The following is an 11,093-nucleotide window of genomic DNA, read 5'->3' on the forward strand; positions in this document are numbered from 1 at the left end:
TCAAAAATCCCTATAACCTCCTCAAAACATCCCGAAAGCCACAAAACCAACGCACTCCCTATCACCACTGCAACACATGCCACACTTCAAGCAACACTCCACTGCTCATCCCCGAACCACTGAACTCCACGATGATCATCACCACAACACCCCCATCTATGTGGAACCATACCACACCCCATTCGTCCCGCCTTAAGCACACCTGAGTCTGATGACAACGACTCTCTTATCAAGAATCTGGCCGCAGAACTCAAGAAGCTGACTAGCCGGGTTCAGGGTGTTGAAGGAAGCAAGGGGATCGAGGGACTGAATTACGAAGACCTTTGCATTCAACCAGATGTCGAACTGCCCGAGGGGTACAAACCTCCCAAGTTCGAAATGTTTGATGGTACAGGAGATTTCAGGGTACACTTGAGGACATACTGCGACAAGTTGGTCGGAGTAGGGAAAGATGAGAGAATTCGAATGAAGCTTTTCATGAGAATCTTGAAAGGTGATGCTCTGTCTTGGTACATTAACCAAGACCCCAAGAAGTGGTCAAATTGGGTTAGTATGGCGTCCGACTTCATGGACAGGTTTAGGTTCAACATGGAGAATGCACCAGATGTGTTTTACATTCAGAATTTAAAGAAGAAACCTACAGAAACGTTCTGCGAGTATGCCACTCGTTGGAGGTCAGAGGCTGCTAAGGTTAGACCTGCTTTAGGGGAAGAACAGATGAACAAGTTTTTCGTCAGGGCTCAGGATCCGCAATACTATGAAAGATTGATGCTGATCGAGAGCCATAAATTTTTTGACATCATCGGGCTGGGAGAAAGGATTGAAGAGGGCATCAAAAGTGGTATGGTCACTAACTTTGAAGCTTTGCAAGCCACCAATAAGGCTCTGCAGTCCGGTGGTACATCCAAGAAGAGGGACATATGTGCCGTAATGGTTGCACAGAGAACCAAATCACCAGTCAAATATCAGACCTACCCGATATCTCCACTTACATATCAACCCACTCCAAATTTCCAAGCACCCGCACCTTCCTACCAAGCTCCACCACCTACCTATCAATCACCTCCACCTCCCATATACCAGCCTACTTCACCCAAATATTCCCAACCCGCACAAGTCTACCAAGCCTACAACACTCAACCATCCCACTATCAATCACCTCCTACTCGCCAAAACTTTCTTAGACCCCGACCAAATTTTGACCGCAGACCTCCCAAATAATACACCGCCATTGCCGAGCCAATCGACTAGCTGTAAGAAAGACTCAAAGCCGTTGGTTATGTCACCCCTGTCCCTTCCATAACTCCCGAAAACCCTTCCCAGTGGATTAACCCAAACAAAACCTGTGCATACCATTCTGGCATGAAGGGACATACTATTGATGAGTGTCGCTCCCTGAAGGACAAGATCCAGGCTTTAATTGATAACAAGATTATCGTGGCAAAGGAGCCTGCTCTGAACGTCCGCAGCAACCCTCTACCAGACCACAAGGGTGGAAGTGTTCATATGATTGAAATAGAAGATGATTGGGATCCCAAAGGATCAATTGGTTTGATCACGGAAGGTGACGATCCAAAGAAACCAACAGTCACTCTTAATCCGATTGTAGTCCAAATTCAGCCTTCTGAAGATGCTGAGGTGAACATGTCCATATCGCTTGAGTTTGAAGCACCAGCCTCCGCAAAGACGCCAACACCAATCGAGGTCGAGTTTGGGTCCCCAAAGACGCCTAAGCCCTTTGAAGTTGTTGTATTACCTTCCAAGGCAATGGTGCCTATTCCAGTAGCAATGACAGCCATAACACCATTCCACACAAAAGCTATATCGTGGGACTACACAGCTGAGGCAAGAAGGAAGGAAAAAGCCAAGTTCGGAGAAACAATTGCAGCGCAGGGTATGACAAGAACCGACAGGGTTTATACCCCAGAACACTTAGCTGAGTCGAGTAAGCAGACCTTTGGCCGACAAGCCATCATTGAAACTGGACCCGGTGATCTCTGGAGAAATATACAAGCCAAGGAATACTCGGTCATTGACCAGCTGAACAAAACACCGGCATAAATTTCTATCTTGGCTTTATTACAAAGTTCTGATGCACACAAGAATGCCTTGTTGAAGGTATTGAGTGAGGCGTATGTACCAAGAAAAATCACTGGAGGAGAAATGGCAAACATGGTGGGCCAAGTGTTGGAGAGTCATAAAATCATCTTTCACGAGGATGAGCTGCCACCGGAAGGATTGAGCCATAACAAGGCATTGCACATCACTGTGCAGTGCGAAGATTATTTTATCACCCGGATCCTGGTCTATGGGGGGTCCAGTCTCAACATTTGTCCTCTAGTAACACTCAGAACATTGGGAAAAGGGCTGCATGAAATCAAGGATGGGGCCATCAACGTCAAAGCTTTTGACGGATCTCAAAGGTCCACTATTGGGGAAATTAGCCTACGTTTGCAAATGGGGCCCACTTGGTTCGATATTGATTTTCAAGTGATAGACGTGCCGGCTTCTTACAATCTGCTGTTGGGATGACCATGGATTCATGTCGCCGGGGCCGTGGCATAAACACTACATCAGGCAGTGAAATTTGAATGGAATCACCAGGAGGTGATCATGCATGGTGACGGTAGCAACCCCATATATAGCCACCAGACCATTCCAGCAATTGGAGGAAGAAGAAGATTGGGTGGGGAAACTTACCACCACATCGAGCGGCTAAATGCAGTCGACAAAGACAAATGGTGAAACAACAAAATTGAAAGCATACTGACTTGGAGCGGATATGAACCTGGCAAAGGACTTGGCAAAAACCTCCAAGGAATCGCTAAGCCTATCAAGCCCAAGAAGCATGGTACCACCTTCGGGTTTGGGTATGAGTATACCTGGGAAGAATTCAAGGACTGGTCGCCACCATGGCGCGACCCTTACTATCCATTGGAGCAACCGATACCCCTTCTAGAGCAGACTTTTCAACCAGCCAAGGTTATCTATGGGTCAGAAGAAGAGGAAGCATTGAGGAACTTGTTCCTGGAAGATGATGATATGGACTGTTGTGTCATTTTTGAGGAGGAGGGGGAAGGAAAGCCCTTCCATACAGGCTGTGAGCAGAGGAGCACACCTCAGCAACTGGACCATCAGAACTACCAGAGCCCAACGTGCCTCGGGGTAGCAAGGCTGAACAAAGCATTACGCACTATTTTTCTTTATTAAGTTTATTTTCTTTTCACATTTTTCTTTTTTCGCAAGAAAGAGCTCCAATGTTCAAAACACTTGTGGAATTTATTAAAGTATTTCAATTTTCTTACAAATCTCTCTCTTATTATTTTCTCTCATTACTTTACTCAAACAGCATTACTATTACTTATCTTGATGAACCAACGACTGTGACATGCAACGAGACAATGCGACAAACGGACACAGATTCAGAGGAAGATGTTATACCGAAAGAAATCGTTAAAGAAGTTGAGAATTTTAAGAATAGGCCTAAGTCCAACTTAGACGAGACGGAGATCGTCAATCTAGGAGATGCAGAGAACATCAAAGAAACACGAGTCAGCGTTCATTTGTCACTGTCTGAGAAGGAAGAGCATACAAAATTTCTAAAGGAATATGAGGACATATTCGCATGGTCATATGACTACATGACTGGTCTAAGCACGTCCATTGTGGCTCACAAATTACCGACTGATCCGGCCTGTCCGCCAGTGAAACAGAAGCTCAGAAAGTTCAAGCCAGACATGAGTTTGAAAATCAAGGAAGAAGTCACTAAGCAGGTCAAAGCTAAGGTCCTCCGGGTAGTAGAGTATCCGACATGGTTAGCCAATATTGTGCCAGTACCAAAGAAGGATGGGAAGATCAGAGTTTGCGTCGACTACCGGGATCTCAACCGGGCCAGTCCAAAAGATGACTTTCCCTTGCCGAATATACACATCTTGATTGACAACTGCGCCAAGCATGAGTTGCAGTCGTTCGTTGATTGTTTTGCTGGGTACCATCAGATATCGATGGATGAAGAGGATGCTGAGAAAATGGCTTTCATTACGCCGTGGGGGATGTATTGTTACAAAATGATGCCGTTTGGGTTAAAGAATGCAGGGGCCACCTACATGAGGGCCATGACCACAATTTTTCATGACATGATACACAAGGAGATCTAAGTGTATGTAGACGATGTCATCATCAAATCCAAGAAAGACACTGATCACATGGGAGATTTGAGGAAATTCTTCAATAGATTGAGAAGGTACAACCTGAAGCTGAATCCCGCAAAATGTGCATTTGGGGTTCCTGCCGGAAAACTACTTGGGTTCATTGTGAGCCGCCGAGGGATAAAATTGGATCCATCAAAGGTCAAAGCTATTTAATATCTAGCCCCATTTCTATTTCAATTATAGCCCTATTTTATTTCAATTTCGGCCCCTAAATTGACCCAATTCTACCCAATTAATCAACCCAATTTAAGTCCGGACCCAACCCACGACCCAATTTCAAACGATCCAACCCGTTCCGCACCTACCCGTCTAAATCTGGACCGTTGATCACTCAAGATCAACGGCCAAAACTCACCCTTCCATAATTAAACCTAACAACCTACCCTAATCCCCCTCATTCTCACCGGACCCGCCGCCCTGGAATCCCAAAACACTCTCAAATCCTCTCAACAACTCTTCGAAACCCTAGCCTCCTCCCACCTTCCTTCACCGGATTTTCACCGGAATCCATGGCTTCCCAGGCCATGGATGGTCTCTACCCACCCTCTCCACCATTAGACCTTGAGTGTTCGAGGTATGAAAGGCTGACTTCGATGGTTCTCCCTCCGATCTTCTCCGATCTTCGATTCCATGGCTTCTCCGGCCATGCTCCGGCACATTCGAGACCCAAGAGCCTGATTCTTGACCTCTCCGACTCAAGATCGGACCTGTCTCCAAGCCTTTCTCATTTCTAGGGTTTCTCCGAAACCCTAAGCCATTCGAGGTTCTTTCACCGTTATTTGTTTAGATCTATACTGTGTCTATGCTTTTCTTGTCATCTAGAGTGTTTTCCCCAAAAGTTTTTGTCTAAATCGCTTCTCTCCCATTTTAGGGCTTCTAAAAGGATTTTTGGAAAAAAAAATCTTTCTGATTCTTTTTCTTCTTTGCTTTATATATGTTTGTTTACACCCTGCTCGTATGATTTCTTTTATTTAATGCATATATTGTCTTTTACCTCTTCTTTTCTACTCCTGCTATGTTTTCACTACTCTTCTGCTATGTGTGTCTACCGTTTGATTTTTTGGACTATGTTCATGTTCTTACATACTTCATCTACTTGTGTTCAAGTTTGTATTATTTCCTTCTTCTGAGCTCGTTTAGGCTCTGAGTTTTCTCAAATATGTTCTTCATGATTATTCTTCCTTTGTCGTTCAAGCATGCTACCATATCTTGTTGAGACTCTGAAACGAATGGCTTGCTTTCCATGTCTGATTCAATTGTGAAACCCTAGGATTTGGGGGTTTCCTTTGACCACATTGGGACCCTGGACTCTCAGACTCATTATGAGTCTGCAGATTGAACCTGCATCTCCTTGCTTATGATTCTGAAGTTTTTTTGGTTAAATTCTCTTTTAAATAACTTAACAGTATCTCCTTGATTTACATATTCGTGTGTTTATATATGAGAACTCTTCTTTCAAAAAAGGGCTTTGCCAACTACTGATTGATCCCGAATTCCTTTAATTGTGTTCGCTTGATTGTTACTGGTTTTCCCTAATTGAACCTTTCTTTACCCCTTTTCCTGACTTGATTCATTCAAGTAAAAGTCTGAATTTTAATTTTTACTGGTTGATTCCCTTTCCTTTTTTTTACAAACCGTGTACTATTAGTTTGTTGCCTTAAATAGCTTCTATGTACTTACCCTTTATTATACTACTGGGAAAAGATATTTTCAAAATCCCTTTCCATAATTGTTTTTACCCGTTTGAAATCAGAACCCCTTAATTAAAGGGAGACTGATTGCAATGTTATTTCCTTACCTTTTTTCTTCCTTATTTGCTGCATTATAAAAGGGGCTCGACCCTTCTGCATTGAAACAAGTTTTAAGCTCTGAAAAAACTTTACAACTCTAGAACTTTGAACTTCTGAATCCAAAAAGTTCAATGCTCATACTCTCACACACCCACTTTCAGTCACAATACTCTTGCAAACTCTCTACTCTCTGCTGGGATGTCACGACCCAAAACCCCGCACTAGTCGTGATGGCGCCTCTCGTGAAGACAAGGCCAGCCAACTAACCCAAATAGTCCCTTTCAAAGTAGTTAAACATAAATGAATAGCAAAATACGACTTAAGGACATTAATTAACGAAGTTTACAACCCAACACAGCCCGACCGGGGTGTCATTAGTCACGAGCATCTAGAGAAGTCTAAATACAACTACAGGGCCAACAATATACGGAATAAAATTTAGAACCAAAGGAAGTAATCCGGTGCCGCGAACACTGGCGGTCACTCTGCTCAGCTACGATAGCAATACCTTCAACCAGCTCAAAACCCACTACCGGGTGAACAATACCTGCATCTGCACGCGAGGTGCAGGGAGTAAGGTGAGTACTCCAACTCAGTGAGTAATAAAAGTAAATAATAACTGAGCAGCAAGAAATCACGTAAAGCAACCAACATGCTATACAGAAGCCAGATGTAATTTTCTGAGGAAAACAGTGAAATCTGTAGAAATACATTGGCTCAGTTCAAATCTCTTTTAAAAATGATCTTTTCAGTGATTACGAAAATGATTTCAAAACAGTTAGTGCTGAAACGCACAGAAAATCCACCCCTCAGGCACAAATACCACGGTATAACAGGTAAAGAGGCAAATAAGTATGCACGATGAGCACATAAAATTTCGCCCCTCGGGCAATATCTCAAAACAGTACCGGCCCCTCGGGCATGATTTAGGTTCCTGGTCAGTCATTGTTACCTGACCGGCAGTTAGTGCTGAAACGCACAGAAAATCCGCCCATCGGGCACAAATACCACGGGTANAATGATCTTTTCAATAATTACGGAAACGATTTCAAAACAGTTAGTGCTGATAAGCACAGAAAAATCCGCCCTCGGGCATAAAATACCACAGTATAACAGGTAAAAAGGGCAAATAAATATGCAAGATGAGCACATAAAAGTACGCCCCCGGGCACCTCTCAAAACAGTACCAGCCCCTTGGGCTCAATATCAATCACACAGTACAACATCACATAAACAGTAGAAGCCAGTGAAATATAGTAAGATAATCTTTTGAAACAGTTAAAAATCAATCATACTCAACCAGTAAGTCAGCCATTGTTACCTGACCGATCAACCATTGTTACCTGAACAAACGCGTATTACAGTGCCATTGTTACCACTGGTCAGTCATTGTTACCTGACTGGTCAGTCATTGTTACCTGACCAAACGCGTATAACAGTGTCATTGTCACCACTGTTTAATATTTAATCACTCTAGATGGGTACCCGCGCTCACTATGGGCGTGCAAACTCCGGAGGGGCTCCTACAGCCCAAGCGCTAAATCATCATAAGGCCTGAAAGCCTGTACATATCAACATGAGGCCTGAAAGCCTTCTCACAATACACTCGAGGCCTAAAAGCCTCCTCACATATCACTCGACATATCCTTACATATGGCCCTCGGCCTCAATCAGTCCAAAAATAATCATAAGCCCCTCAGGCATTAGTAAAGACAATAATGCTCAGCTCAAACAATAGTTCAAACATCAGTTAAAACTCAAGGTTGAGTAAAAATATAGCTGAGTTCATGAAACAGTGTAATTCAAATGGACTGAGTTCAAGTAATATTTTTCAAATAGTGAGGAAAACAGTGATGATAGCTCACAAGGATTTTAAACAGTCGGCAATAAACCCCAAGTATGGCAATCAGCCTAGTCATGATAATATCAAATAAGTTTCAATCAAATACGCGGTAAAATTAACAATCGGGATGGACCAAGTCACAATCCCCAACGGTGCTCTACCCCACGCTCGCTATCCGACGTGCAAGTCACCTCAATATAGCACTACGGCGTGAAAATCCGGGGTTTCAAACCCTCAGGATATCATTCACAATCATCACTCACCTCGAACCGGTGAAATCTCTAGCTCGCGATGCCCTTGTCCCGTCAAATCGGCCTCCAAGCGCGTCGAATCTAACCAAAATCAGAGCGATTACATCACAATATGCTAAGGGAACAATACCCAATCGAAAACAATCGAAAAATAGCAACAATCTCGAAACTAGCAAAACCCGAGCCCCGGGTCCACTTCCCAAAAAATTACAAAACTCACATTACCGGATTCCTCGTCTCTCCACGAGTCCATACATACCAAGAACTCCCAGAATCCGAGCTCAAATGACCTATCGAATCCCAATTTGAAATATCAAAAACTCAAGCCCTAGCTTTACCCCTTTTGATGAATTTCAACCAATTTCCATGTTAAATCTAACATAATCTCGTGAATTTAGGCCAGGGAACTTACCTCTAATGATTCCTTCTTGAATCCCTCTTCAAAATCGCCTCAAAGCTCTCCAAGCTCGCTAAAAAATGGTGGAAATAACATAACCCTCGCGGAGCAAAAATGAATATAAACTCCTACTGCCTACAGCAATTTTCGCTTATGCGTTCCCGCTACCGCATATGCGGGACCGCTTCTGCGGCCATTTCCCCGCTTATGCGGTTTCTCAGTTAACTTACCACTTTCGCCTTTGCGACATCTTCTCCGCTTCTGCGGATTACCCAAGACCGCTTCTGCGGTTACTCACTCGCACCTGCGGACCCGCTGATGCGAAAAGGGGTCCGCTTATGCGGAACTCATCAATTCAACACAAGATCGCTTCTGCGCTTTTCCACCCGCTTCTGCGGAACCGCTTCTGCGGTCCATTTCCGCAGAAGTGGAAATACCAGATGATAGAAATCTCAGACCTGAAGCAATTTCCAAAAACTCTCGTTTAACCACTCGAATTCACCCCGAGGCCCCCCGGGACCTCAACCAAAAACACCAACACATCCTAACACCTCATTCAAACTTGTTCCAATCCTCAAAACACATCTAACAACGCTAAAACCATTAAATCACATCGGATTCAAGCCTAAGTTTCTTAAAAACTTCCGAATTACACATTCGATCAAAAACCCGACCAAAACACCTCCGAATGACCTAAAATTTTGCACACACATCCAAAATCACCTAACGGAACTACTGCAACTCTCGGAATTCTATTCCGACCCTAGGATCAAAATCTCACCTAACAATCGGAATTCGCCAAAATACTAACTTCGCCAATTCAAGCCTAATTCTACACCGGACCTCCAAAATCAATTCCGATCGCACTCCTAAGTCACAAATCATCCCCCGAAGCTAACCGAAACACCGAAAATCACATCCGAGCCCTCTAACTCATTAGTCAACGCCCGGTTGACTTTTCCAACTTAAGCCTTCTTGAAAGAGACTAAGTGTCTCATTGGCTACCGAAACCAATCCGAATCAATTATAACACACCAAATACTGATAGTGAAATATGAAGAAGCATAATGTGGGGGAAACGGGGCAGTACTCACATGACGACGGGCCGGGTCATCACAATATTTTCCTGTAATTGTTCATAATCTATATTATTATCAGGTAATGCTTCAGGAACATGTGTAGAGTCATTTAAATTACTACCAGATGCTGAAGCAGAAGTACTACCTCTTTTTTTATTTCTCCGATTAGTAACCTTATTACGAACTCTTTTTGCAGCATTAAACATATTGTAAAAATTTAACTACTAGCTAAAATTAAATATGCAAATAAAATAGTAAATAAGAGAAAAAATTGGAGGGAGTGCACCGAATTCGGCAATAAATTGAGCACTTGATGAGGCTTCGCAACTCCAATATTACCACGAAGAAACGTCAATTGTTCCAATTTTGAAGTTCAATTGTTCAAACTTCAAATAATAAATACTACGATAAATTAAATTCCAAAAAAAAAAAAAGAGCCAAATAGTTGATTGCACTTTAGGTGAAGATTGAAGAATGAGAGAATATGAGAATTGAGATTGAGAAATGAGAGATGAGTGAAGAAATGAAGAAGAGGGGTGGGGGGTGGGGGTGTATTTATAGTTTTTCAAAGGGGTTTTAATTTTTTTTTTTTAAAAACCCAAAAATGGGCTATTTGTGAAAATTTGCCATTGGGCAACGGCCATAAGGGCAGAAGACCGTTGCCAACGGTCAGATATAAGGCCCACTATTAAAAAAAAAAAAAAAACTAACTAGCCGTTATACCGGTCTGGGTCGGTCCGGTCCGGGCCGGTCCGGTCCGGGCCGGTTAACCGGTTGAACAGTAAAAACCGTTGATCGGGTTTGACCGGTCCGCTTAACCGATAGAATTTAAGTAGACGGACCAACCCCCTACCCCTTTAACCCAGCCCAACCCAGCCCCCTTGTACCGGTTCCGGTTTTAATCGGTCTAGGCCAGTCCGGTTACGGTTAAACTCGCCCCGTTAGACACCCTTAGTTCCCCATTCGGCGCTTCCCCAGGGTTGATCGGTGGTACACCGACCCCTACATTGTTGTTTTCCCCATGAAATCCAAGACCCCTGTCGCCATGTACGGGTGCGTTTTGCGAGTTTGGCATGTTTTAACCTGAGAACAAAAATTCTTGACAAGAACAAGTGTGAAAATAACGTGTGTTATCAAAATCAGTACTGAAATAATCACTATTATCTTTAGCCCCACGGTCGGCGCCAAACTGTTTACCTCGAAAATACGAGTAACAATTAAATTTGATTTATGGTTTTAAAGATATGTGATTTAGTTCAATACTAATTAATAACCAAGAAAACTAGCGTGTAAATGAAGGAAATAAGTAGAGTCAAACTAGCGTGCAAGACAGTCTCGACCTCGAGCTAAGGTAGCCTCGAGGTTGGTTAAGAACAGTAAAGCAAGAACAATTAAGTAAAGAGATGATTCTGACGAAATATGAGCCAAAAAGTAAGAGTGTATATTCTTTGCCAGTGATTGATGGTGTTTACAAATGATTGGGGTCCCCTTTATATAATGGGGGGGGGGGGGGGGGGGGGGG

This window comes from Nicotiana attenuata, chromosome 1 (genome assembly GCF_001879085.1).
Source record: "Nicotiana attenuata strain UT chromosome 1, NIATTr2, whole genome shotgun sequence".
Lineage (NCBI taxonomy): Eukaryota > Viridiplantae > Streptophyta > Magnoliopsida > Solanales > Solanaceae > Nicotiana > Nicotiana attenuata.